This window comes from Vulpes lagopus, chromosome 4, assembly GCF_018345385.1.
Source record: "Vulpes lagopus strain Blue_001 chromosome 4, ASM1834538v1, whole genome shotgun sequence".
Lineage (NCBI taxonomy): Eukaryota > Metazoa > Chordata > Mammalia > Carnivora > Canidae > Vulpes > Vulpes lagopus.
The window spans coordinates 4382484-4410278 of NC_054827.1; the positions used below are offsets into that span (position 1 = coordinate 4382484).

General features: G+C 38.4%; 1 protein-coding gene across 1 annotated transcript in view; it reads left to right on the forward strand.

Annotated features, from left to right (window-relative positions):
• Positions 1-27795, forward strand: part of CSMD1 (CUB and Sushi multiple domains 1) — a 1877909-nt gene that overhangs the window by 1145360 nt on the left and 704754 nt on the right. The gene's annotated exons all lie outside the window — the stretch shown is intronic.

A 27795-nucleotide genomic window follows, 5' to 3' on the forward strand; every position in this document is an offset into this window, starting at 1 on the left:
TGCAGGCCACAGATGACCCAGGGCAGCCACATGGATTCCACCCATTTGTCTCTCCCACTGAGAAACCACACGGGAGTGGTTTAGTTCCAAATCCCCACAGAAAATAGAAATTACATCAAAGGCATTTCTGATGTGACCTTACTAGCTGGGCCTCAGCTGACACAGCTGTGGCTGCTGAGAATTCATGTCCCCTTGGATTTCCAAGCTCTGATGAACTTGTACACTGTCCAGAGGGTTCCAATCTCAGGGCTGGTCCAGAGTGAAGAGTCCCAGCTTCCTTACTCAAATGAGACTGGACTTCGTATCTCTGCAATTAAAATAATGTTAATCACTCAAAGAATAGAATGCTAGCTACTTCATGAGAAGTTTTGAATGAAGATTAGATGAAATAAAGCATGTGGCATATTCCCCCACCTCAGAAAATGGAGCATAGTTTCAGCCACCACATTAAATAAAACTAACTCCAACTGAGTTATTGCCTCACAAAGAACTTAAAGGGACATTTTAGGAACATTAGCAACAATTAGCAAGAATGTCTAAGGCTTACAGTAATGCAAATTTTTGGTCTTGAGTCTTTCCAAGGACTAAAATACTGTAATATCTGAGTGAGTTTTTATGATAAAAATGTTCCTACTCGCTGAGTGTACGGGTTGGGAGGAGGAAAAGCAACATTTCTTAAGAATCTGATATGGACTGCACAGTCTCATGTAATCCTCCCACCAACACATAAAATAGATGCTCTGAACATTTTTTAGTTGAGGAAAATGAAGTCTTCTCAATATTTGAGCAGGTTTTAGAGCAGGTTTTCTCCGATTCCATAAACCAAATACTTTCCACTGTACCACTCTGCCCCTAAAACTAGCCTCCACATCACACAGTTCTGACCTGAGTTTAAATCCCAGCTCTGTAAGTTCATACCTGTGTGATTTGGGCATATTCAGGATTTGCATAAGCCTCAATGACCTCATCTGCAAACCTATTCGAAGATGCTCAGTGAAGGCTAGCTATTGATATATTTATTATATCTGCATATGTTTTACAAAACTGTCAGAATGGCAAGCCCTTAAGAAATACTCAAATATTTTCTAGTCAGTTTTCAAAAGCATATCAATTATTTTGATAATAGCACATGGTAGTATTACCAACATGGCAGGAAAGGAAAATATATATATAAAGGTAGGCCACATTTTGGTAAGGTTTTATTGTGGACGTACTGAAACGTTCTTCACATTAAAGCAATACAGGTTTTATATATATACATATATTCTAAGATAATATTAGGAAGTGAAAGGTAACAACCCAAAATATACGATGCCTTTAGACTGCTTAAAATGTGCAGTTACATTTTATAAGGTTGAATCAAATAGTTGAGGTCAAACATTTACCCAGATGCTGGAACATTCAATAAGCCAGCACATCAGCTACACATCACTCACCATAATTGCTAAAGAAAAAAAAAAAAAAAACTGTCTTCAACCTCCCTCTTCAAGAAGATGTGTGGGGGAAGATTTCACGTTTCTTAGATCTTAGCATTTACCTACACAAATCATTAGAGCAATGTTTCCCCCAGTGCAAACGAAGCTCAAGCTACAAAACCAGTCTCTCACACAGACCCTTTCTAGCTCAGAAGATGCCCCTCTTGGGATGTGTATATAGGATCCTGTGCTTGGAAGATTTTGCAAAAATAAGATATTTGGCATGTGACTGGTGAAGCCTGTTCTCTCCCTGCTCCATCTTTCCCTTTAGGGTGCTTGAGTACTGTTACTTGGCAGATAGTGGGTCTTTTGGGAACGTACCAAAGGGAAGATGAGCCATCACTTATTTCAGTACTTATGGATCTGCCATCACCTTTATGTGTAACTGAGTTATCACTCATTCCCCTAAGACAGTTCCTCTGTGACCTTAGCTTAATCACGGCACCCAGTGCAGGCTACAGGCATTCTGGAGGTGAGGATGTGTTCTAAGTTCCAGGCACTGGAAGGAGGTAGGCCGTGGGTGTAGGTAAAGGGTTGATACGGACAGAGCCAGGAGCTAGCCTGTGAGATTAACTCCATGGAGGCTTTGTCGAGTTGGGCCACAATGCTAACAATATACATGTACCAAAATGAGTTGTCATACTGGCATACAACTTCCCAATAACAGTGATATTTATAAAACAAATCTGATGAAATATTTGACTAAGACAAGCCCAGATGATTGTTCTATTCTCTCTCCAAAAAGTACTACAAACTCAGGATTTCATGAAGACATGATCAATAAGCCAAAGCTGTATAAAAATACATGTTATAGGGAGAGTCAGAGATGACTCAGAATGACTATTAGGCAATTTTGATTTCATATTTTCCCCAATATTCCAGTTGCTTATAGAACTGTTCAGCTTTTTAAACACATATCACTTGTGGTTTCTTCTCTAATTCTAAAAAAAGAATCAATTTTAAACTTAATATAATATTCATAATTTTGTATCTTTGTTCATCGGACAGTCACCCGAACTGTATGACCTTTAGGCTTGCCAAAACCTAGATCAGTCTCTGGAAGCTATTATGACAGTTTGATATCTTGTTCCAAAGTTTTATAAAGAAAAGTAAAACCATCACATTTCTTAAAATGTCTCCCATTGCAAATGAAATCCAAGAATATTGGAAAAGGAGACGTATGCATTCATCTTCTACTTTCTGCACATTCTGTCTTGCTTCATTCTTATCCCACCCCCTGTAAGCTTTGTTCTGGGTTTTCTCTACTTTTAACAGCAACTGGATATCACAGTGCCATAGATGAAATATCTCTCGTGCTTGTGACATTCATAAAGATCAGCATAAAATTAAGTGTGTCTAATTAAAAGAAAATAGTTTTGCACTACCCTGAGCCCCCAATTATAGAACTGCAGATAATTTTTAAATTATCTAATTAAAAAAAAACCTCTAAGATATTCTCTTTAAAAATATGCCCTTAATAGTTATTCCACTTCTTATTGATTTGTTGTCTGGCATTGGGCTATTTACAGGAAAATAAATGCTCGGTGCTAAGATTGAAGTAAGTGTTCAGTGTTAATGCTAACAAGAGAGTCTAATTGAAAAGTGCATTGATCCTATTTCCTGCCTCCAACTATATGAATTATTTTCTTGATTAACTAGAATTACCAAGAAAGTGTCTCCTACTTCCACACCACAATTAGAAGCACATATGGCTGTTAAATATCTAGGTGCCCTAATTTAAATTCACTGACAATGTTTTGCTCTGGTTCTGTTAAAGAGAACATTATTTTTACACCTGTCTTATAAATCCTTAAAAAAATTATATTGCCTTAGTAGTATTCAAAGCTGAACTATAGGTGACTTAACTTCCAATATGATGAAGAGGCTAATTAGAAAAATCAATCATGAAATGTCCATTTGGCTTGAAACCAGTTTGATAGAGGCCATTTGAAAGGTATTTGTGAGCTGAATGATGTTCAGGTGAGCTATAACCAATGGTCATCATAATTAAATATTCAACAGCTTACTCACATATTGATTAAACATAATTCATTAATCATCTAGATGTTGGGTTCACTTCAAAATCACAAATTTAAAGACATCAATAAATATTACCTGTATATTAAGAAAATGAGTTTTAATCAAAATAATTGATTTTTTAATTATAATTGTGGCTCACCACAATACAGAATTAGGATGTCTGCTAAGTGCTATGGTTTATAAAGTAAGCTTAGGTGACAATTTATTAACATAGGTTCATGTTCTAAACTATGACTGAGAAGATTTATAACCCAGGGGGAATGTCTTATTTTACATTTTAAATGTAATACTGTGTTATGGTGTTTATATCTGTCCCTGTGAATACAATAATATGCACACACAAAATTTAAATATTAGCAGACAGAAAATAGAAAAAGCAATATTATTAGGCCTATTATTAATTTAGGTGTACCTACCTTTGTGAAATATGTAGAACATAAACGCATTCAATATGCATGGACTAATGGACTTCTATTTCTTTTTTTAAAAAAGATTTATTCATGATAGACACACAAAGAGAGAAAGAGAGAGGCGGAGACATAGGCAGAGGGAGAAGCAGGCTCCTTGCAGGGAGCCTGATATGGGACCCAATCCCAGATCCCAGGATCACAACCTGTGCGGAAGGCAGGCACCCAACCGCTGAGCCACCCCCGGCGTCCCTGGACTTCTATTTCTAATCCCAAGACACATCTCACTTTCAGAAGTTGTCCTGATAAATTCTCAAAGGTAGAAGGATCCTATGCTCAATTTAAAAAATAGTATTATTCTACATACATATTTTAGTTTAAGACTTTGTATTTATCTCCTCACTTGTCCAATTATGAATTGGTCCTTTCACTTAGTTATTCATTCAGAATTTACTTTACAACAAATACAACAGTGTTGATTTTTCACACTCAAAATGTGGGGGCTGAGGAGCCATACATCAGACACTCAGAAACATACAGTCAGATTTCCCACCAGATATACTGATTCAGAATCAGTAGTTTCACAATATCCCCAACTGCTATGTTAGAAAAGGTTCTGGTTAGAAAAACATTGCTCTAAATTGAATGCTTCAGGTCACACCTGTAGAAGATGATCTATTTCATGCCAGTGTGGTGTTGGATCACATTTAATGCAGTACAGCTGATTCTAGAAAGAGAAGGAAAAGGAAAGAAAGAAAAAAAGGAAGAAAGAAAGAAAGAAAGAAAGAGAGAGAGAGAGAGAGAAAGAAAGAAAGAAAGAAAGAAAGAAAGAAAGAAAGAAAGAAAGAAAGAAAGAAAGAAAAGAAAGAGAAAGAAAGAAAGAAAGAAAGAAAGAAAGAAAGAAAGAAGAAAGAAGGAAAGAAAGAAAGAAGAAAGAAAGAAAGAAAGAAAGAAAGAAAGAAAGAAAGAAAGAAAAACCAATCAGTGATTTCTAGTTAGACATACTACAGTTAATAATTCCCTGATATACTCATCGCCAACCCAGTAAAGCCTGGCTTGGAAATTTGAGTCCATTTTTATTTAATAAGTAATATGCTTAAGAAAAACTAATACATTTATAGATTTTATTAAAATATTTGAGACAAAAATCGTCCAATTCTACAACCTTCTTGAAGTTGACAAAAGTTCTTGAACCAATCTTTCCAAAACTCTTTTCTTTCTGTGAATGAGATTAGAGATTAGAAACCTCTAGATTCTCTAGTTCTAAAAAAGGAGAACTAGAGACTAGTTCTAATAAATAAATAAATAAATAAATAAATAAATAAATAAAGAAGAATAGAGACAGCATGTAGGTTGTTAGGGCCTGAAGGACTAGTGACATCATGACATCAAGTTTGAACCAAGACAGTTTAATTTGCCTATTACCTGATTCATGCTGACATTTGGCTCTTTGATTGTGTAACCGCTATCTCATAAATAACTCCATCAACATTACTAAAGAAACCTGCTTGACATCACATCCTGGACAGCAATTCTAGCTGGCCGTTGATCTTGGGCACCGTAATTGCCATCTGGATCTCATTTTCCTTGTTTGTGAAATGGACTCATTGCCCTGGAAGTTTCCTAATGTACCTTTAAGTGCTGTATGTTACTCAAGGAAGCATCAAAATCATGGAGATTCTAAAGGACAGCCAATATTCTTAATGCTGTAGTTGACATTTCAATGAGGTAAGAATTAGAAGAATGATAGCAGGAAGTTATCAAAACAAAAAAAGTTCAATGGCACTTACCTGGAGACAATGGTCGCAAATTATCTACACTTTACAATATCTACAAGTATCTACGTAATGAGAGCTATGTGCAGGGGCAATCAAATATTTGGATCAGGGTTCTCTTATAACCAATGAGCTCTAACAGTGTTTTGGCCTCTTCTAAAACAAAACATTTTCCAAGGATCCATGTGCTGATTAGTTTGGTGTTCAAATTATGATCTTAAAATTATAAAATTATAAAAGTGGGAATGCTTACAGCTTGTAACAGCTATAAAACATGCAAACAAATTAAATGCAGACAAAAGTATATAAATGAGAATTTTTGAAAACATTAAGTAACGTGATAAATTTTAAGTAACAAATTGCCACTCAAAACCCACTCTTCTCATACAAATCATCATCATGATCATCATCATCACCATCAATGTCCTTTGACATGCTCATGATTCTCTGATGAAGAACTATTTAAAAATATGGCAAACGTTTCTTCTATAGGGAACACTGATATAATTTGCTTTCCTCTGGCCCAGATGTGTTGTTTACATGGCAATTTCACTTGCATCTTTCTCTCACTAGCCTGGGGATATTAAAGTAGTGCTACTTACAGCCTATGGAATCTTAAACACAATATAAATAAGGTGGCCGTGCTGATAATACAGTATACGGTTACATAGAGTTATATAATCATAAAATGAAAACACAGAATTAAAATCTAGGCACAGAGAACTGGAGGAGTCCTAAGAGGTCTTCAGATCCCAGTTTGAAGTTTGCCATTCTCACCACCTAAAAGGTACTTGGAAGCAACGTATATAAAGAAATATGTTACGATTATCGATCATCAAAGCTTCTACTACCAGCGACCAGACTGGGGGCAACTATGAGTCACAAATTTCCCCATATCATCCAGATACAAACTTATAAACCTGGAAAATGTCTCCTATGTATTGAGGACAGGAAGATCAGATAAAATTGCAGCAAGAGGCATGGGTACGAATGGTAATCCATCATTTGAACACTGGAAGTGCAAACAATCAGAAGTTTTTTTAAACCACGTGGAGTAAATTATCTGTTATGTGTCATATTCTGTTGCTTAGAGTAAGAAATGTCACCAATCAAAGGTCAATACGGCAAGTTAAAATATAGGACGTATCATCAACTAATTTGAATAATATTATAGTTTAGAATTGTAACTGTATTAAGCATAATGTTCCCGAGAGTACTTAGCGCTCTGTGATATCTCTAGGTTATCACAATAAACATAAATTTTTACTGCACTAAAATGTGCAGATATAAAAACTGCCTAGGACTGAATGTTTATTAATTCAAAGGTGCATCCATACATCATTTTGAATACACATGTTCTCTCGGCTATGGCCGATTTGCCTCTATCTCTCAGAGTTCATAATAGACAGTTGCGTGAATCCCCGGGTAGAAAAACCTGAGTGTTTTTGCTGTAATTGAGCCCTGATATCAAAATAGAAGGCAGCCTTTCCCTAAGACATTCAAACCTTCCTGAAATTCGATCAATGGACCATCAAGGATTTACTGATCCCTCAGGACAGAGCTGGTGGACCAATCACTGTCGGCCACCGCCGGGGTACAGTGACAAGCTGTGCTGACTCTGTTTGAGAACCTCAACCCCCAAGACCTACGTGTGGAAGACCTTATCTCTTATCCCTCCTACTGCATTGCACTTAATTTGTACTTTGCACTTCTTCTTGCCCAGTGATTTGTTCACATTATGTTGTTGTACTCCTGTCTCTTCGTGTCTCTAAAACCAGCCTCACTGACCTCGTTGTGAAAATGTGAATAAGGCAAATGTGCTAGAACAACCCTCAACTATTGTAGCAGCATTCTTACTACTGAAGGGAAGAAGCACAACTCTACCACTTGAGCTTTGAGGTTCTCAGGTCACTGACAAGCCCCCTGACTCATTCCTGCCCAGTAGCCAGAGTTCAAAGTGGCTCTTTCCTGGGTCCATGGCTGTACCCGCTCCCTGCCCCCTTCCTTACGATCAACCTCTGTTACTCAAACCATTACCCAGAAAGGAGTTTATAAGGTTGAATCTTGGCATTTACATTTACAAAAACGCGTGATCAGAAGCAAATTATTCTATCTCTCTAAGGCACAATTTTCTTATCAAATAAAGTGGAGCCAGCTACTTTGCAAAGTTTCATGACTATTAAATTACATCATGCACTACCTGGCCCTTTTTAGATATTGAATAAATAGTAGCTATATCCAGACTTTCCTCCATCCACTAATCATTCTTATCTCAAACCACTTATTTTTACTCTAGCTTTCCACGATTAGTGCACTATAATACACTTCTTTGATTCACTATTAGTTTCTTGTAGTTGGGACCTGATACCTGGAAAGCCCTGTCATGCCTCCTCTGTTGACACCTACTTGCTTTTCCAGGCTTGGTCTAAATGTCACTCCCTGAAGTACTGATTTCTCTGCAGATGCGGTGTCTTCATTCTGAAATCTTACAATATTTTTGTTTATGACACTTTTAGAGAATGAAGTAGTTCTGCCCTATATTATATTTGTATAAATATTTTTATAAATCTATACTTGGTGCAAAATAGAAGTCTACTTTGCAAAATATGTGTTTCTTGGGAACCAGAATTATATCTCATTTTGGAGCCACAAATGCATAATACGAGCTGAATTACAATATAGATTAATACTATCTTTCCTTCTAAAACAGATTCTACGTTCTTTTGGGAAGGATGCTGGTCACTACAGTGTCATCCAGTCTAGTTCTAGATATACAGAAGAGTTGAAACCTTTGTTTTTATTATGATTATAATGGACCTACGCTGTTTTTCTCAAACTTCACGGTGTCTATGAATATCCCAGTCATTTAACTAAAATGCAGATCTTAAAACAGTCTGTCTGAGCTAAGGCCTGAGATAAGGCATTTCTAAGAATCTCACTGGTGATGCCAAAGCTACCTGTGTGAAACACACTTTGGAAGACTAGGAATTAGATGATCTCAAAACATATTTTCAATATGTGACCTTTTACGCCAATGAAAAGATGTGTGGAGCTGCATATATAGAATATTTTTAAACTAGGATTTGTACTCAAGGCTGAGTTTCTCTGTGTTCACTTTTCCACAGAACCGACACCCACTTAAATCTCCGTGGGGTTGCTGGTGCAACCTCCTTGATATTTTGTAAGAGATTAAGAAAGAGTCCCTCCATTTAAATAATTGTTGTTAAAGGTAAATATACAGCCAATATGTTCATATGAAGATGACCCATCCTTCTTCATATTTTTTTTTACCCATGGAAAATTATATTTAGATTGTAGCTCTTATACACAAGGAGATGCATATATCCACTGAATACCAAAAATGATTAATAAAAATTAACCAATTTTAAACTTAACATACCAGATAGTATTGATCATCTGAACAAAGTTTTTTTTTTTTTTTTTCCGTTGTGAGCAGTGGCATGGCTTCAACTAACCAGGCGGTTACATGAGGTCACTGTGCAATGTAACGTCCCACCACAGATTGGTTGAACACCCATAACTTTCCTAAGCTGGATACATCATCATATATCTGCATCTACTACCCAGTAGGACTCAATATTCTTCACCCATCAGAATCCCTGGGAGGGCGTGTTAAAGTACAGAGTATGAGCCCAACCCCCTGAGTCTCTGATTCCTTTTTGCTGAGAGCATGTGTTTCCAACAGGCTCCCAAGTTGTGCTCATGCTGCTGGACCAGGGACCATACTATGCAAACCATGCTGGGTGATGATCTTGTCCACACACAAGTCCACACGCATAATAAAATCATGGCAAAGTTGGATTTTGTTTATGTCACACTCTTGTTCAGAATCCTTTTTTTTTAAAAATATATATTTTCTTCATTTATTCATGAGAGATACAGAGAGAGAGGCAGAGACACAGGCAGAGGGAGAAGCAGACTCCCTGCGGGGAGCCCAGTATGGGACTTGATCCCCTGACTCCAGGATCATGCCCTGAGCCGAAGGCAGATGCTCAACCACTGAGCCACCCAGGTGTCCCATCATGTTCAGAATCCTTCAATGGATTCTTCTCTAGTCAATAAAGTCCAAGCACTTCAGCCTGTTACTTAAGTTCTTCTCTGACTTCAGACACTGTATATATATATATATATATATATATATATATATATATATATATAGTCCGAGTGCTCCCAACATGCTTGTCAATTTTTTCAGACCTGTTCCTTCACTGGGTGGTTATTAAGTCTGAAGGGTCTTGTTTTTGTCAGCCTCCCAAACCTTACAAGTTGGGAGGAGGTGAGGAGATTTACATTATCTTCCTTTGCTTATCCCAAAGCTAACTTCAGAGCTGCAGAAATCCCTCATACAACCTCCGTACACCTTTCAAGCATCATTCTTCAGGCACTGCTGATGTGAGGTGTCTAAGTAAATCATAAATAATTTTCTTGATTCTGGCACCAAAATGTCATGGTATAACACTGAATCGTAACATGGATCTGCTTCACATAAAATCAACTGTTGCAAGAAAGAAAAAAAGTATGAAACATCAATTTGGCACACTACTTCAAAATCCAAGGTGTACCTGAGTCATCTACTGCATAGCCTAAATATATCATGTGGAACATTTAATAAATTTTCACCAAATATGAGAGAGGAATGCTTAATACTTTAGAAAACTTGTTGTAAATTCTAGAAAGAAACTATTGACAAATTGTATCCAATGGGGAGAATAAAAAACGGGGTTATGCTCAGTGAAAAAAGGTTGAAGAAAAGGGTTTTTTTTTTTTTTTGGCAAAACAAAGGAAGCTGTACCATGATCTCTGAAACTTTCTCATTATATAAGGTATTCAGTATCAAATGAAGCTAAATGACTAATTTTGTTTAGATTTGCAAAGTAGAGTTTCCACAGAAAAAAATGTATGTAATTATTTATGGTTTATGTAAAAGTAATGTCAGTTAACTCAGTGGCTGGTAGATCTTCCCCACCTCTGGGAATATATATATATGTGTGTGTGTGTGTGTGTGTGTGTGTGTGTGTGTGTGTGTGTGTGTTTTTGTAAGATTTTTAAAATTTATTTGAGAGAAAGAACACACACAAGTGGAGGGCTGGCAGGGTAGAGAGAGGGGGAGAAGCAGACTCTGCTGAGCAGCTGAGCAGAGAGCCCAATGTGGGGCTCCATCTGGGACCCCAAGATCATGACCCAAGCCAAAGGCAGATGCTTAAATGACTAAACCACCCAGGTGCCCCATATGTTTTTGTATGTGGTATATATAGGTATATATAATGCATATCTATATTTTATATATAACATATATATAATGTATATGCATAATTTATGTGTAATATATGCATCTAACATATATATGTGTACTTTACGTATGACATGTATATCAGTATGTGTATATAATCTATACGATACATATATAATGTGTATCTGTGCTGTTTATATATAATATATATGTCTATGCAGCATAGGTATATGTATACATAAAGAAGGATATCATTCCTATTTTGTAAAATATAGGAAAGTATTAGGATCAGGCCACCTGGGTGGCTCAGTCTGTTAAGCGTCTGTATTCAGCTCATGTCATGACCCAGGGTCATGGGATCCAGCTCTGGGTCAGTTCGGGTGGGGGGGGGGTGCTTCTCCTTCTCCCTCTGGCCCTCCACCCTGGCTCATGCTCCCCCCTCTCTTCTCTCAAATAAATAAGTAAAATCTTAAAAAAAAAAAAAGAAATCCTCATATATAGCCCCCAACATTATCCTAAACTGTTAAAAGCGAACATGATCCATTGGATGTTGCTGGGTGTTACTAAGTGCCATTTGTACCAATTGAAGCTCCTCAAACACTCTGTAAATAGGTTTTATATTGTCATTTCCCTGATTAAGAAAGTGGCTGAGGCAGGTTACAAATGTTCCCAAGTGACATCAGTTAGTAAGCAGACAAAAGAATATTCAAATCTAGACCTGTCTGATTCCAAACCCTGGGCTTTAATCAGTCTTCTATTCACAAAAATTACTTTGTGTATTACTCTGAATGGCAGAAATGCACATTACCTGAAGCCAGATATCTGATCTACAGTAAATGCAAAGTTGGCCGTTTGTATTCGAAAAGTGAAAAAAAAAAGTTGAAATTTACCACAAACTCTTTAAAAGAAAATGCATTTGATCAATATATTCTATATGCAATTTTAAGACCATGTTAAAACATTAAATGCTGCAAAATACACATTTAGTGTTCAATTAAAATCATAATTAGGAAAATATCAAAATTCAATTTTATGGGAACTATCCAAATGTGGGGATTTAGGTTTTTCTTACTTTATTCCCCTTAGAACTTTCCCTGTGTACTTTCAGTGATAACTGAAAGCTCTCGTGAAACACTCTAAAGTGATGCTACCATGAAACATTCAATAGCCTATTTGAGTAGGGTATCATAGAACTACTTAGCAGGTTTCTACTTTCTCTCTAAGAACTGCCCTCAGCGAGGGTGGGGTACGCACGGCTGTGGCTGGTGCCAGGTATAGGGCAACATCATGAAGAAATGCTCTGAGCCAAGGCTAGCTGACACAAAAGCCACCCATTAATTTGTGTAAGGTAAGACAGAGACAAGGTCATTGGGAGCAGTGTGTACTTCTGTAAGTCCCTGCCACAGGGGTGCATGTGACAATGATCACACCCTACCTGTGGCACCCACCAGACTCAGAATTCATCCCCTGAGACTGTTGACAAGCAGCCCGGAAGGTCTCTTATATAGTGCTCATCTTCAGAAACTCTGCATTCTGGGGTTCTTTCCCCTAAAAACAACCTTGATTAATTTTTTGGGTGGAGGTGCAGGAGACATGGTGATTAGCTGGGGCTGGAAAGGAGCTCTTGTGTATTCATGGTCTCCTCTTAGCACCAGGAGGACTGTGAAGGGCTTACCTTGCAAAAGAGTTGAAGTCTAACCCTTAAAGCAGGAGCCACTGAGGATCAGAGCCCTAAATATCTGCTGACTTATGGAACTTCTCTAAGAGTAGCAAATATAAGAAGTGCTATGAACCGGGGATCCCTGCGTGGCTCAGTGGTTGAGCATCTGCCTTCCGCCCAGGGTGTGATCCTGGAGTCCCTGGATATAGTCCCACATCAGACTCCCTGCAGGGAGCCTGCTTCTCCCTCTGCCTGTGTCTCTGCCTCTCTCCCTGTGTCTCTCAAGAATAAATAAATATAATCTTTTAAAAAATAAAAAAAAAATAAGAATTACTACAAACCTATATTTACAGACCCCAGATCAGAGGCTGAGCATATAATGTTCACAATCTTAGTTTTCACAGTGCTTCTAGAAGATAGGAGAATACTGGGTCTGAGATTCGTTAAGAAATTTATTTGCTCAAGGTCATGTAAGTTGTGGGTGGAAAAGCAGAGTTTCAAAAAAATATTAAATCACTTCTTAGCCGATGCTTTAACTACCATGGTTGAAGATCTCCCAGCAGGAATGTGAAGAATGCAGCGGTACTGTCTCCTTGGGGATGGAGCTGAAAAGTGTGCTTGTGGTTTTGGGTGTTCTCAAAATGCCCTGAGCCTTCAGGGATCCCATGTCTCCTGGTAGGAACTCCTAACCCGAGGGAAACCCTTTTGTAGCTTAAAGACCTCATACTTACATCTCCCTGTGTTCTTAGCCTGCATATGCTTAAAAATTTTGCTCAAAAAATGTGTGTGTGTGTGTGTATATATATATATATATATATATATATATATATATATATATAGAGAGAGAGAGAGAGAGAGAGAGAGAGAGAGAGAGACGCATTTTTCTCCACTGGGCCTACTTTAGCAGCATGAACCAAGTCTGCTGAAACAATACTTTAATAGCAGCCCTGAAGTCTGAAATATATTATTAAGGTAACTTCCAAAGGTGCCAAGCTTGCTTACAGGCATTAGAAGAGATTCTGGTTCTTTGCTTTATTTGAAAACAGGATCCGTATGCGAGGACCAGCAGCCTTTAGACTTCTCAAATATCGCTCATGGATGTAATATAATAGCACATCCCCCCGAAGAGAAAGATCACCTTTATTTCACTTGTATTGCTCTGCAAAGCCTGATAGGGAATAATGTTCTTAGTTAATGTTATTTGGTAGGAATTTCGTAGCCTGTCATGTCATGAGGTGCAAGAAAGAATGCATCTAAGAAAGCTTTTGTGGGGTCCTAGCAAACAGGTGTGGTGGGCTGCAAAGAATCAAAGCAATGTATTTGGACAGGCTGGACATGGGCCATGATTGGGCTGTCCAGATGGGGTCAGGCCCTAGCTGGGATTAGCTGATGTGGCAGGCCAAAGCCTTATTCTCCCAACCATGTCCTTGCCTGGGGATTGATATCAATCTTCAGAAGTAGATAGGTATTGAGGCACATTTTCTAAGGATCTACCATTTGTACATCTCTGATAATTCAGTTGGACAACCATGGAGGAGAAGCACTGCTCTAGCTGGTGGTCCTAAGTATAAAACGAGACCAAATCCACAGTTAGGATGAGGTGGATGGCAGCCAGGGCAGGATCAGTGGATGTGATCGAGCTTGCAGCCCACTCGTAAGGTGGCTCCAAGGATGACAGTAGGTGTATTTTGTTTTGTTACATAAGCAAGAATGTTGTGACAAGATGCTGTCACCTTTGTCCAGGTGGATCAACCCTTCCTGATTGTCTTTTAGTAGCTTAAAGGGACAAGTTTGAAAGCCCCTTGTTGTCCACCACTGGAGGAACAGGTGAAGATGATCTGGGCATCTTCATATCCCTCTCTGGTTGTTAGGGTTCCCCTTCATAGATTCTTAGGAAAGGGGGGGGCAATCGGTCCTGAGTTATTTTTTCCAATAGGTGCAAAGTCATATCAGGATAAGAACCTCTTGACTCTTGAGATGACATGAAGTCCGTGGATTGAAAAGTAATTACTAGCTTCCATTGCCACTTTTGATATTGTCTGTAATGAAAGCACCGCATACACCTGCTGGATAGGAGTGGATGGTATGGGGGCAAAATAATTAAAGGACTAATCTCTATATCACAGTTTTGACTCTAATTAGATAAGAGAGACAAATGGCTTTTTGATTTGTGTGAAAACAAAGTTAGAGAGTGGCACAAATGTTTTTTTTTTTTTTTTCCCCCATAATCGCCTATATTTCGCTCCAAACAGAGACATCTTTAGAGCGAAGGTCAGATGGTACCATGGCGTGGAGAAAGCAGAACTAAATCTACAATAAGGATAATAGCAGCGTGTGGGTTTTCAGGCTTAATATGGACACATTAGTTTTATCAAAAGAAAAGCAGATTGATGTTACAGTCAAAACAATTCTTAAAAAAAAAAAGAAAGAAAAAAAAAAAAAAACAATTCTCATGAAGCACCACACATTTTCATGTGGAAGTGAAGACCTGTCCGAGGTCAGCCTGCTGTCTGTATGCCCAGAGGTCTCCGGACTGGGTCAGAGGAGACAGTAGAAGCAGGACCCTGCCTGTCCCTGCATGCTGACCACAGGAAGTATCCGGAGCACTGAGGACTCCGAGTCCCTTTCAAAGTCATGAAACGTAACTTCACTGATTTTATTGTTTTCATATATTATATATTGTAAATGTGAATCGAATAAGCATGATACTAATTGCACCAAGAAGCGGTGTTCGAATGGAGCCAACACTCTTGCAGATGTATTATTGGGAGGGCTCTAATACAGCAAAAGACAGATGAGTTTAATATGGAGCTATTATAGTTAATAAGAAAGCAGACCGATATTGCTAATTACATAATTTATTTTTCTCCTTTGTTATTTGGATATGCTTTCTCGAACCATTAGGGGTGTAAAAACACTACCGCACGTCCAGGACCGCTTTGGCAAGTGCATTGCCTTCCCCCCAGAGGACACTATTAGGAATGTAGGCTGTTATTGGATAGTGCATATAACAGCCTAAATCTCTATCTAATTTCTCCTTTCATGGATGAAATGAATTTTAAGAGAAGTAGAAGAATAAGTGTTTCCCACACACTATCTGCACAATATTGTGAGTATCGTGATTGACAATGATCACGAAGGCCGTCGTGGGCATCTTTCTGCAGCTATTTCAAAGCGCACTCTAGCCAAGTCCTCCTTAGTCAGGAGCTGCCCAGCTAGCCCTTTGGGGACATTCCAGTGCTCTAGAAATTTGAGATGACCAAGGCGCTCTGTCAAGTTACCTTGGCAACAGTGGTGTACTGGCCAGGATGCCAATCCCGGGACTCAAAAGGCTCCCAGAAAATCACATCATGCAGGTGTCTGCTTCCAGGCAGGTCTCTGGGGACCTAGATGTCATAGTATCACTTGAAAGCTTATTCCAGGATTAAATCACATTCTTAAGGTCCTTTTCCTTATGTTTAACTAAATCGCTATTATTGTAGATTCTGGATCTTTTTTTTTTTTTTTCCTTTTTTCTTACTAAATGACCACAAACACCAGCTGGTCCTATTTCCAGTGTGTTTCTTTTCCAACCTAATGAATAACTAGAGGAGTCTTTCATCATCTTTGTAACACGGCAGTACTTGTCTGAGCAGTCACAGGGGCTCTTGGGGCTCCCATAGCACCTCCAAATCTTTCACTCTGACCCTGAGAGACTTCGCATCAAATATTCCTCATCTTACCTGTCTCACTTCTCAATATGCTGAAACTTGTAGCTTTTGTTCAATTAAACTTATTTCCATTGCCTGCCACAGACACAAAATACCAGTTCCTGCCTTTGATTTTTTTTTTCCCATCACTCTCACCAGGAGAGAAGGTCCTGTTTTCTTACCTCTGTCATCTTTTCGCCTCGTCATGCTCAAAGCTATTTTCCTTCACATACTTCCCATATGCCCCATATCTCTTTATAGCTTCACAAAACTTATTAGTTTGATAAACATCTTTAAAAAAGCATCACTTATCATATATATTCAGTGTATTTTCTTTCACCCATTTTATATTTTATCGGGACTTTTCAAACCCTAAATTAATAAAAATAATGACCTGCCTATCCTGTGAAACTGATTTTCTATTTTTAATTAGAAAAATGTGAATTTCACATTTCCAGTGAACTGATGAAACTTCAGGGAAACTTTTTCCCCAATTCTCTAATTTTACACGTTAGAGATGTGTAAAATAGGGAATGTGAGTTTCACATCAATAGGGATGTGAATTTATTAGGAAATGTCACAAAATATGGGAAAAAAAAGCCATACACTGAGTTAAGATACCATGTTTTGGTAAATTATATGAGATACAAACTTATCAGTCAGTCTTCAATCAAAATGCTTATTGAACACTTCCTGCATTCAAGTCCATCTTCTACCCCTGGGGGCAGTAACAACCAGGACATTGTGATTCTTGCTTCTCATCTTCTGGGGAAGACACACTCAAACAAGACAGGGATAGAGTTTCTAGACCTCATGTCAAATATTGGACTTGTTGAGTTTAGACTCCCTACAAACTCTATTTTGGATTTGAGAGTTGAAGCATAAGCAGGAAGATAGGTGAGAAGAGAAATTAGGTCCCCAGGTGAAGAGAGAGTGAGCATTCTGGGAAATGTTTATGTGGGTTCTCAGGTGGGAAAAGTACAGTCTGTTTGAGACACTGGACACAAGAAAATACAGAATGGCAGAAAAATGGGATGAGCTTTCGATGGGAAGGCTGAAACATAGACTGAGGTTTGTGCTTATAGGTTAAGGGCAACATGAAGTCATTAAATACAATTTGGTAGCAAAAGTGGTTATGAATTTATTTTTAAATGATCTGCCCTTGGGAGTATGGGACAGGGAGCTAAGGGAGGGTGATGTTAAGAGAGAATTAAGACTGAACTGTCTTAGTGCATGACATAACACAGTGGGCTTGGATCAGAGGGTGGTTGTGAGGATGAGAAGAATCAAATATGAGGAAGATATAGGAAACCTTATTTACTGGCAGATATAAAAAATAAACGGAGAGGAGAGACTCATGACTTGGGGAATGATGTCACTGGAAATGGTGCCTTTGAAGACATGCAGCCATACAAATGGGACAGCTTTATTGTGCTTATGATGATTTGGGGTTTAGGCGCATTGATGTGTGAAGTACCCATGTTAAACTGCGTAGAGACATTGGGTTGAGTGCTGAATAGATTTGTTGGAGCTCAGGATAGACATTGGGTTGGGATGCACATGTGGAAGGCTCCTGATACTTTTATGGTAATTGGAATGATAGGGCTAGTTTTCTCAAAGGATGGTCTAAGATCCATCCCCTTGCTAAGTAGAGAAGATCCAAAGCCAATGAGGACAAAGGAAACAAGTGGTAGAGGGAAATGAGCAACCAGAGTGGAAGAAAGGAAAATATGGGAATATGTCCTTGAAGTAAAGGGACAATAACTTTCAAAATGGATGAAATGATGGTAAGGCAACTAATAACATGGACACTGAATTCCAACGCATTTGGCAATAGAAAGATCAGGGCCTGCTTAGTAAGAGCATGTCATCAATTAATTGTTTATTCATTACCAATTTATTCCCTAAACAAATATTTATTGAGCATCTACTCTACCATGTGTCCTTCTGGTAGACTTTAAATTCTTCAAAGACCCAGATCATACAGTTTTTAATTTTGTGCTGCTTAAGTCTTATAAATAATTCAATAAATATTTGTTGAACTGTTTATATGTAGGACGTAGGTTTACAATCGACAAAACAACAGAACATCAATGCAATGAGAGCTGACAGGGAAAAGGGCTTCATAAATATAGGGGTGTCCAAGATGGCCAAAGTCTACACTGGCATCAAGGGATTCAGAGTGGAGATAACCATCCAGTCCAATTTTAAAATAAGTCTCATATGGGATGAATAATTATATAATTCTGAGAACAGTCAATAGAATTCTAACTAAAACATTTGGAAAGCTTACCGCATGATTATATTTAATTTTAATATAACAAGTGTTCTTAATAACATTAACATTACCAATTATGTAGAATTCTGTAGCCCTTATAATTTACAGTTTGAACATTAATGCAGTTAGGAGCTCAAATTCTGAACTCTCTCAATTTCCATTACATCTGTTCCTAAGAATTTAACATCAGTTTTATTATATTTATCTACCTTGCCTTTCTACATTTAACATTTCAAATATCAGCCCAACTAGACACTTTCATTCGTTTTGGAATTAAAGTGAAATTAAACATCATATGAATTTCCTAGTGGAGTTATTTGAGGCAAAATTACATGAATCTTCCCCAAATTTTAGATAAAGGGGCTGAATGCATTTTAGTGAGGTTCATAAGATTGATACAATGCAATTAGTTGGGAAATATCACTGCAGACGGAAGACAAATGAGCAACATAATACTTTGCTTTTCAAAGTATCTGCTTAGGCGATGTCTTTCACTCAATGATTCTGTCAAACAAGGTAAAATGCCAGTAAATTTCACTGAAAACAAAATACTACGCGCTCTATTACTACAAAAAAATGAAGACAACAATGCAATGGTGAAATAGTGACTTCCAGGTGTTGCCAACAAGCTCATTAGCGTAAGACAAGGAAACTGTATACCACGGGAGCCCACAGGACTTCCTGTAGAGAAGGCCATATAGCTTTAGTGTGGTCCTCAGAACCTCCCTGGGCATTTATATCATGAGCATTGTTGGTGAATATCCACCCCCCCCCCACTCATATTAGTTAATTCCATGATTAAATGACTCTCAGTTTCTAAAATTAATTTTTAAAACTTTATTTTTCTAGAACAGTTTTAGGTTTACACTAAACTTAAGAGGGAGGTATGGAAGTTTCCCATGTGCCCCCTGCCCCCACACATACTGAGCCTCCCCTACATCATATCCCCACCAGGTGGTTCGTTTGTTCTAACCCATGAACCTATGTTAACCCATTATTATCATCCAAGGTTCATAGCTGACATCAGGATTTGCTCTTGGTATTGTACATTGCCTGGCTTTCAGCGAATATATAATGACATGTGTTCATTATTCTAGTGTCATACAGAATATGTTCACTGCCCTAAAAATCCTCTGTGCTCTGCTTATTCATCCCTCCATCCCAATTCCTGCCAACCATGGATCTTCTTACTGTCTCCATAGTTTTACCTTTTCTAGGATATCATATTCTTGGAATCATACAGTAGGTAGCCCTTTCAGGTGGGCTTCTTTTACTTAGTGATATGCATGACTCTCAGGGCTATGACACTTCTGGTCCATTCATGACCTCGTTGTTTCTAAAACCCAAACTTATTTTTCTTAGTAATTCTCATCAAAGGCTATGATTCTTGAAATGAAGAAATGCTGGTATTTTCTATCAAAGATACAACATAATGTATAAAGAAGCATGAATCACTATGTTGTACACCTGAAATTAATGAAACACTGTGTGTCAACCAAACTAAATATACTGTTTTAAATTCAGATATCCAAAGATGAAAACCAACTGAAATGGGAAAAAAATGAAACTATTAGCTCTCTAGTTTATGGGATTTGAGAAACCTTTGAGAGGTTATGGATACCATTATTGACAGGTTGGTATTGTAATGTGTTATTGTATTATAAGCAAAGCAAAGCAAAACAAACAAAACACATATATTGTGTTTTGCCCTAGATGCACTAATCATCATGGACATTGCCATCATCATCATCATCATCACCACACATCTGAAGCTAAAACCAGCAGATAATATGACTTTTTCTGTTTCTTAGTGTCACAGATGTGCATTTCCTCCCTGAAAGGGTTTCTCGTGGGCAGCAGCACTGGTTCTGAGGGCACATCAGAGTTCTGATCATAGAACAAGACATGCCAATTTAATTTTTAGGTCTTAAAATGACAGTAAGGATTTCTCTGATACTTCCATTTAATATACTAATAACGGGCTGTCAGTGATATTCTGTAGATCTTCACATTGTTACTAACCATGACCATTTTAAGACTTGCAATAAATACTACGTAAGCAAAATTGTATATGCCTTACCAGGCTATTTCGAGTTTTCACCATTTAATTCTTCAGAGAAATTAGACAAAGACTAACAGAATTATTAAGTATATCTAGTTAAATGTGCTTTATTAGGCAAGTGATTAAAAATATTATGTATAGAGTATTAACATATTCATAAAACTGAATGGCAGTATATTGTACTGTACAATTTTTTTATTAAAGTTTTATACATCACTTGTAAAAAAATAGCAAAACTAGCAGATGCATGTCACGTTATTCCCCAACTTCAGGAATAGTGAAATATACGGTGAGAATAACTTCGATTAGATTTCAACTCAAATGGCCTGAGTGTGAGACCAAAACGATGCCCAGGAACCATGTGTCCATAGCCAATTACTCTCTGAGGCCTCCATTTTCCTATGTGCAAAATGGGCATGATAATAATATCTATCACAGTATGTTCTTATAAAGATTATATGAAATAAAATTGTAAGTATATTCATTGTATGTATTTATCAGGCATCCCTTTACACAAATGTTTAAAAGTGAGAATAATTCATGGGTGTGAAAGTGCTTTCTGAACCCTAAATTGCCGTTGAGCTGTACAGCTCTGTCCATATCTGTAGGTGTGGCTGCAGCTATGACGTCAGAGGGCTGGTTGGGATCGAAGTCGTCCATGCAGGCCCCTTGGTAGGATGCAGTGAATAAACAACTGATTATCAGGAATTAGATGAGGCAAACAGTTGATCCCATTGCTTTTCGTTGGGAAGGAGGTAATTCCCAAGCTTCCCTTCAGTTTCTGCCTCTGGCTTCAACCATTTCCCCTGATGTGTGCCCTCAGATCAGTAGTCCCTGCTTGGGTCTCAAGCCCCAGTGTGTGTCAGTAAGATGCAGGGGGTGCCATGCACTGCTCATGGCCACTTCAATAGTGTTGCCTACTCTTATGTTTTTTAGCAAATTTCTAACCTAGAATGTATCAGAAAGGAAAACTGCTAAGTCCATCATATTTACGTAAGTGTGAGATGACTAATATATCTTAAAACAATTGATCCAATGTTTTTGTATCCATCCAAAATCAATTGGATCTAGGGACACCTGGGTGACTCAGTGGTTGGCTCAGGGAGTGATCCCAGGGTCCTGCGATCGAGTACCACATTGGGTTCCCCGCAGGGAGCCTGCTTCTCCCTCTGCCTGTGTCTCTGCCTCTCTCTCTGTGTCTCTCATGAATAAATAAATAAAATCTTTTAACAATTTTTTTTAAAATCAATTGGATCCAATCCAATTGATTCATTGAATCCAATGATTCACCAAAAAAATCCAATTAATTCTTAGTTAAATAACACCACATCAGCCCTTCTTATTCATGATTTCATGTTCCATGCCCAGGAGTATGTTAAACAACTCTTTAGAGCTGAGTACTAGAAGGGGAGTAAGAATCCATCCAAGAAACCATCCTAGTTGATGACCAAGCTCTTTGGCTCAGTGTGTGAGGTTAAGACCTTAGCCAAAGACCCATTCTCTTTTCTTGGCTAATGATTATAGTTTTCAGTTTATGGTACAAGGACTTTATAATTCCATGCAAGGAATTCTTTTATTCCCCTTCTTTCCCAACTACAATGCTTTGATTTATGTAAAATAGAATACTATCACACGCTAGTGCGGCTTTGTGTAATATAGAACAGTAACATTCTAAAACATTCGAAGTACCAAAAAGTTCCAGTTCTATGACCTTTCCCATATAAGGCCCCCACTTTCCTTACAAATATAGAATAAATTTCTAGTTGTCTGAAAGCTTATAATAATTTGTGAGTGATATTAAATTGGAATTACCAAGTAGCCCTATTTCTCCTTGGAATAAACATAATTATACAGCTTTAATTGTTGTAACAATTATATCTTTAACTAAGTACCTGGAAAATCAATATTTCCCCATATTTTCACAGATATTAATATTATCTTAATTGGCATTAACCTCTTCTGAAAAGCTGCAATTCTACTTGATTAATCATTATTTTGTTTTTCACATGAACACTTGTAAATCATTTAGGAAAATAATTGAAATTCATGAATTGGCCATAACATGTGAGGATCCTGGTTTTCTGCTTGTTTAATTGATTTTGAATGTAAAATAACATCAACATGGGGCTTTTTCATCTACAACTTTCAGATTCAAATATCTATAAGACTTTAGTTACCTTGTAAAATTATATATAGTTCTTTTTACAACCCACGACCTTCTTTTCTCTCTCAAATTTCTCCTGTTGAGCTATAATTAAGTTTACTTGTAATTAAATGGGCTTAATATTCTTCAACCTCTGAACTCCAAATGAGTATTTTGCTGAGCACACAGAAGGTATTTCATGTTTGCAGAAAACATCCTCACTCCTCAGTGCATCTAATCCAACCTCAGCCTATCACCAGGCCAAGAGCCCAACAGCTATTTACCACAACTCCACACAATACCATTCAAGTCCCAGGTCAACACCATGGTTACTTCGGGGCTTTGATACCTCTGATTATCTCCTCTGTTCTGGCTTCCATCCCAAACCTCTTGCCATCCTACTTCTCCCTCTCCGTCTCTTCATAAGGGTGACCTTTCATCCTCTCTGGTCTCCCTAGAAGGTCACTCAGGTCATGGCTTTAGTTGCCATTTGGTGTGTCCAAATGACTACAAGATCTTTGTCCGCGTTGTTCAATCTCTTCTGACCGCCATGAGAATGGACCTATTCTTGATTTGGCATCGCTTATCGGGAATCTCAGAGACCCCTCCATCCCACCATGCTGAAGACAGTATTTGGGATCTCTATATAGGGTAAACAACCCTATAGGGATCTGGGTGCCTTTCAGTGTCTACTCTCAGCAAGCACCTCCTCTGAGTGTCTCATGCATACCGAGGCCCTAGAGTCACCTTGTCTGGTCCCTCTGTCCCTTCTCATATGCAAACCACCCCTGGGTCCTGGTGATTCCCACCTCCTAAATATGCTTCCATCCCCCTGCTCTCTGCCACCTCTTTTGCCACCACCACAGTGCAGGTGCTACTACATCCCGGGGGGAACCACAATGGCTTCCCTCCCTGACCTTCTACTTCCTTCACCCACTGCTCAACAATGCCCCACAAAGAAATCCTTTTGAGATTTCAGTGTGCTCATGACCTAATCTTTGGCACAGTCTATGAGGCATCCCACAGTCAGACCCCATCTACTTCTGCAAGTTCCTAAGACATCCAGTCTTTTTAACTCTTGGCACTCACCACCTGGTCCTGGCTCTCGGCTATAACAGGTGGCAGTGCCTGATGTGCCCGCCTTAAAGGCAACCCCACTGGCTAGAGATTTGGGTCCTGGTCAGTCTTCAGCACCTGTCAGCCCTGTGCCAATGTGTGGCTGGCACAGCAACACTGTCACTCTTGCACATATGTGTTACCTGCAGTGTTAGCCTATGGTCATTCAGACCTGCCTCTCTATGCTGGCCACAACACCACCATAGGTACAAAATGACAGTCATGCTGGTGCTCTGCTTATACATTTACATGGGATTTAAATAGCTCTGTTAACCCCATAAGCCCAGTTATTTTTAATGTGCAATTTAGTGGAGCACAAGACTTTTAAGGAACACGGGCTCCACTACTTGTAAGCCCCTGCTTCACCTGAGCCCTCCTGTTCTTACAGAAGACATCAGAGTGTCTACTATGGACCCCGACCCCTGCACAAGAGAGAGAGGGGTAAACAAAGAGAGGAAGTAGAAACAAGCTGAGACTTTTGGCAAAATTTGAGTGAATACCCAGAAAGCAGAAGGATGCTGGGGACTTGAGAGACAGGCAAAGAAGGGGCTGCTCTTCAATGAGTATAAAGATTTATTTATTTATTTATTTATTTATTTATTTATTTATTTATTTTTGAGAAAGAGAGAGCATGCACAAGAGCTACAGTGGGGAGGGATGGGGAGAGGCAGAAGGAGAGAATCTTAAGCAGGCTCCATGCCCAGCACAGAGCCCAGTGCAGGGCTCGAACTCATGACCCTGAGATCATGACCTCAAATCAAGGGTTCAATGCTTAACTGACTGAGGCACCCAGGTGCCCCAAGATGAATATAAATTTTTAGAGGAAAGAGCTCCAGAGACTTGCTCTTGTACATTGTATCTATAGTTAATACCACTTTCCAGTACACTTAAATGTTTTTTCAGAGCATGGATCTCATGTTCTGTGTTCTTTTACCATGATTAAAAAAGTAAGGGCACCTGGGTAGCTCAGTCAGTTAGGCATCTGCCTTTGGCTCAATCATGATCCAAGGGTCCTGAGATAGTGCCCCAAGTCAGGCTCCCTGCTCAGCAGGAGTTTGCTTGTCCCTCTGTCTCTACCCCCACTCATGTACATGCACTCTCTAAAATAAATAAATAAAATCTTTAAAAAAAATCACCTGTTTCCATTAAGTTGCTATGGTATTAATATGTCATCACTGCTGTCCTGACAGGTAGTTTTTGGATAAGATGACACTATATTTGGGGACTGTCTTTTAGTTTAGAGTGATCATTCATATAAAAAATTGGGATTTGATGGACCTCCGACTTATATTTACCTTATACTGCATTATAAGTTTGCCTTCATGTCAGATTTTTCCTGTATTAGTGAGGAAAAAGGGATTACATTACCCCTAAGTTATGTTTCTCTAATTTGATTGTTCAAGTTATTCATATCTGTTAACAAACACATAGTAAGGGGACAGGAAGATAGATTAATTGACAGATACTCTTCAATTTTACCTTAAAATATCAAAATGTCTCTTTATCTTATCACCTCCTCCTACAACTACCTATCTATTCTTTAATGGAATTGGTATGTGAGATTATAGTTCTTATAAATGAGTCTATTAAAATTAGAGAATGAATTTAGATGAGAAAATGTACTAGGAAACACTGTTGAGCAGATGGATCTAAGAAGTGTAGAGAGAAAAATGATCAAGACTGGAGCTCTTTAACAGGGATATTGATTACTATGTCTCCATCACGTGGTGCCCTGATACCACCACCATCTCCGCAGGTCCCCTCGATGACCTCCATAGGACGGACTACATGAGGGAATTTTAAGGGCAGGAGGTAGTTAGAGACGTGGTTCTTCCCAAGCACCTGCCATTCCCACCACATGCACAGCCATTTATATGCTGCGGCTCCTGCTTTATGAGGCTGTAGGAGAAAGTTGATGGATACTTGGGGGGTTCTCTTTGTAAGTGGATAGTATATGAGCAGATAGACCATCTCACCACATTCACAATTGCACCCCTAACTCAGGAGCCACAATATGGCTCCAAGGGGCTGCCCTCACTCAATCCATAGTCCATGTTGGGGGCAACGCCTGGATTGTGCTGTTCAGCCCATTTGGCCACAGTCCCAAGATTACAGTAATTCTACACAGTGTGCCTCACCGAATAAAATGCATAGCAGAGAGGAATATCATGCAAACTTAATCCTATCCCACATTAAATGAGTAAGGAATGAAAAAATAAATACACCTATGAACATGTTATTGGTATTATATATACTAATCCATGGAAATTAGCAGTTGCAATAAATTTTAAAACTTTGCTTCAGTTACCAACCTCGTACTTCTATTTAGTTAAATAATAAAGATCTTTGTCAGGGCCCCTGGGGGGCTCAGTGGTTGAGCATTTGCCTTTGGCTCAGGGCGTGATCCCGGGGTCCTGGGATCAAGTCCTGCATCCGGCTCCGAGCAGGAAGCCTGCTCCTCCCTCTGCCTGTGTCTCTGCTTCTCTTTCTCCCTCTGTGTCTCTCATAAATAAATAAATAAAATCTTTAAAAAAAAATAAGGATCTTTGTCTTGTTTCACCAACTTAGGTTGTGAGCTCCCGGAGAACTGAGGCTGTGTCTTTTGCTTCTCAGTACAGCCCATGCCCCCACACATTTAATAGTCTCATAACTATCTGTTGCTTTTCTTTCATTTGATTTGATTTGGTTTTAAATTTCCCTTATGAAATACTTCATTCCAAGCAGTCAAACAAAATGTCATGGATATTTTAGGGGCGAGTAGACAAATATCTTTAAAGCCTCTTTCTTTTACATTTAGAAACCTATGATCTTATCTAAATTCTCCAGCGGTACCTAAACCCCTTCTACTCTCTGTAAATCTCAAAATATCCAATAAACAGAGAAAATTATTGAGGAAATTGTTTTGAGGAAAACATGAGGCCTAGCTGATTGAATTACTTTCTTCTAGATTGATCTGTCTATAAGAATGCCACCAAAGAGATTAAACTGGCTTTATGTGCAAAGCACCTGCACATTCCACACTGGGCTGTAGTCTTTCTGTTGTCAACTGAAATGGTTGGTAACATGTAAAATGTTTTATTCTAACCTCCAGTGGCCGGGAAAATGTCCAGTCTGGCGTCAACACTAGCGAATTATTAGATGACTTTACTATTTGTGAATTATTACCAGTACAATTCGATATTACCACCAAAAATTGGCTTAATGGAATGGTTTCTGATACGGGCTTCGGGATGTAATTCGGAACCATTAAAGTTGTGAAATCCACTTTTACTAGTGAGTCAGCAGTGTTTGTAATGTGTACCTAAAAGGAGATAATTAAGGACCAGGCAGCCTCTTGATTGTTTGCAGCGCTTCCAAAATTTTATTCTGACGAACAACTGTTATTTCAGCCTCCTCATTTGTGGAATACGAACTAATTGCTTCGCTTCATCTGTGGTGGTTCTGAGTCAGAAGGGACTAGACAATACTGATTTGATTAATCCTGGTATACTTACATAGGGAGATAAACGATGCCATTAACTTTGAACTTCTGATACTTGATTTGTGCGTATGTGTTTTTATCTGGATGGCACAGCTTTGTATCAGACCAACCCTTATTTTTAATCCTGAGTGGTAAGGCAAGGCGGTTTAAAATGATCCAAAGAATGGTTGTACCAAAAGTAAATGGAGGATGTTTTTAATTGGAAATTCTTGAAGTTCACATTGTTATGGTTAAAAAAAAAAAAAAGAAAAGGAAAGAAAGAAAGAAAAAGAAAGAAAGAAAGAAAGAAAGAAAGAAAGAAAGCATCTCAGTTGTCAAGTATTTAAAGATTTAGAAAATACAAACTCTCAAAATATTCGAGAACATCTTGAGCAACTATTTTTCTTGTTCTCTGTTAAATATATCTTGACATTTGACT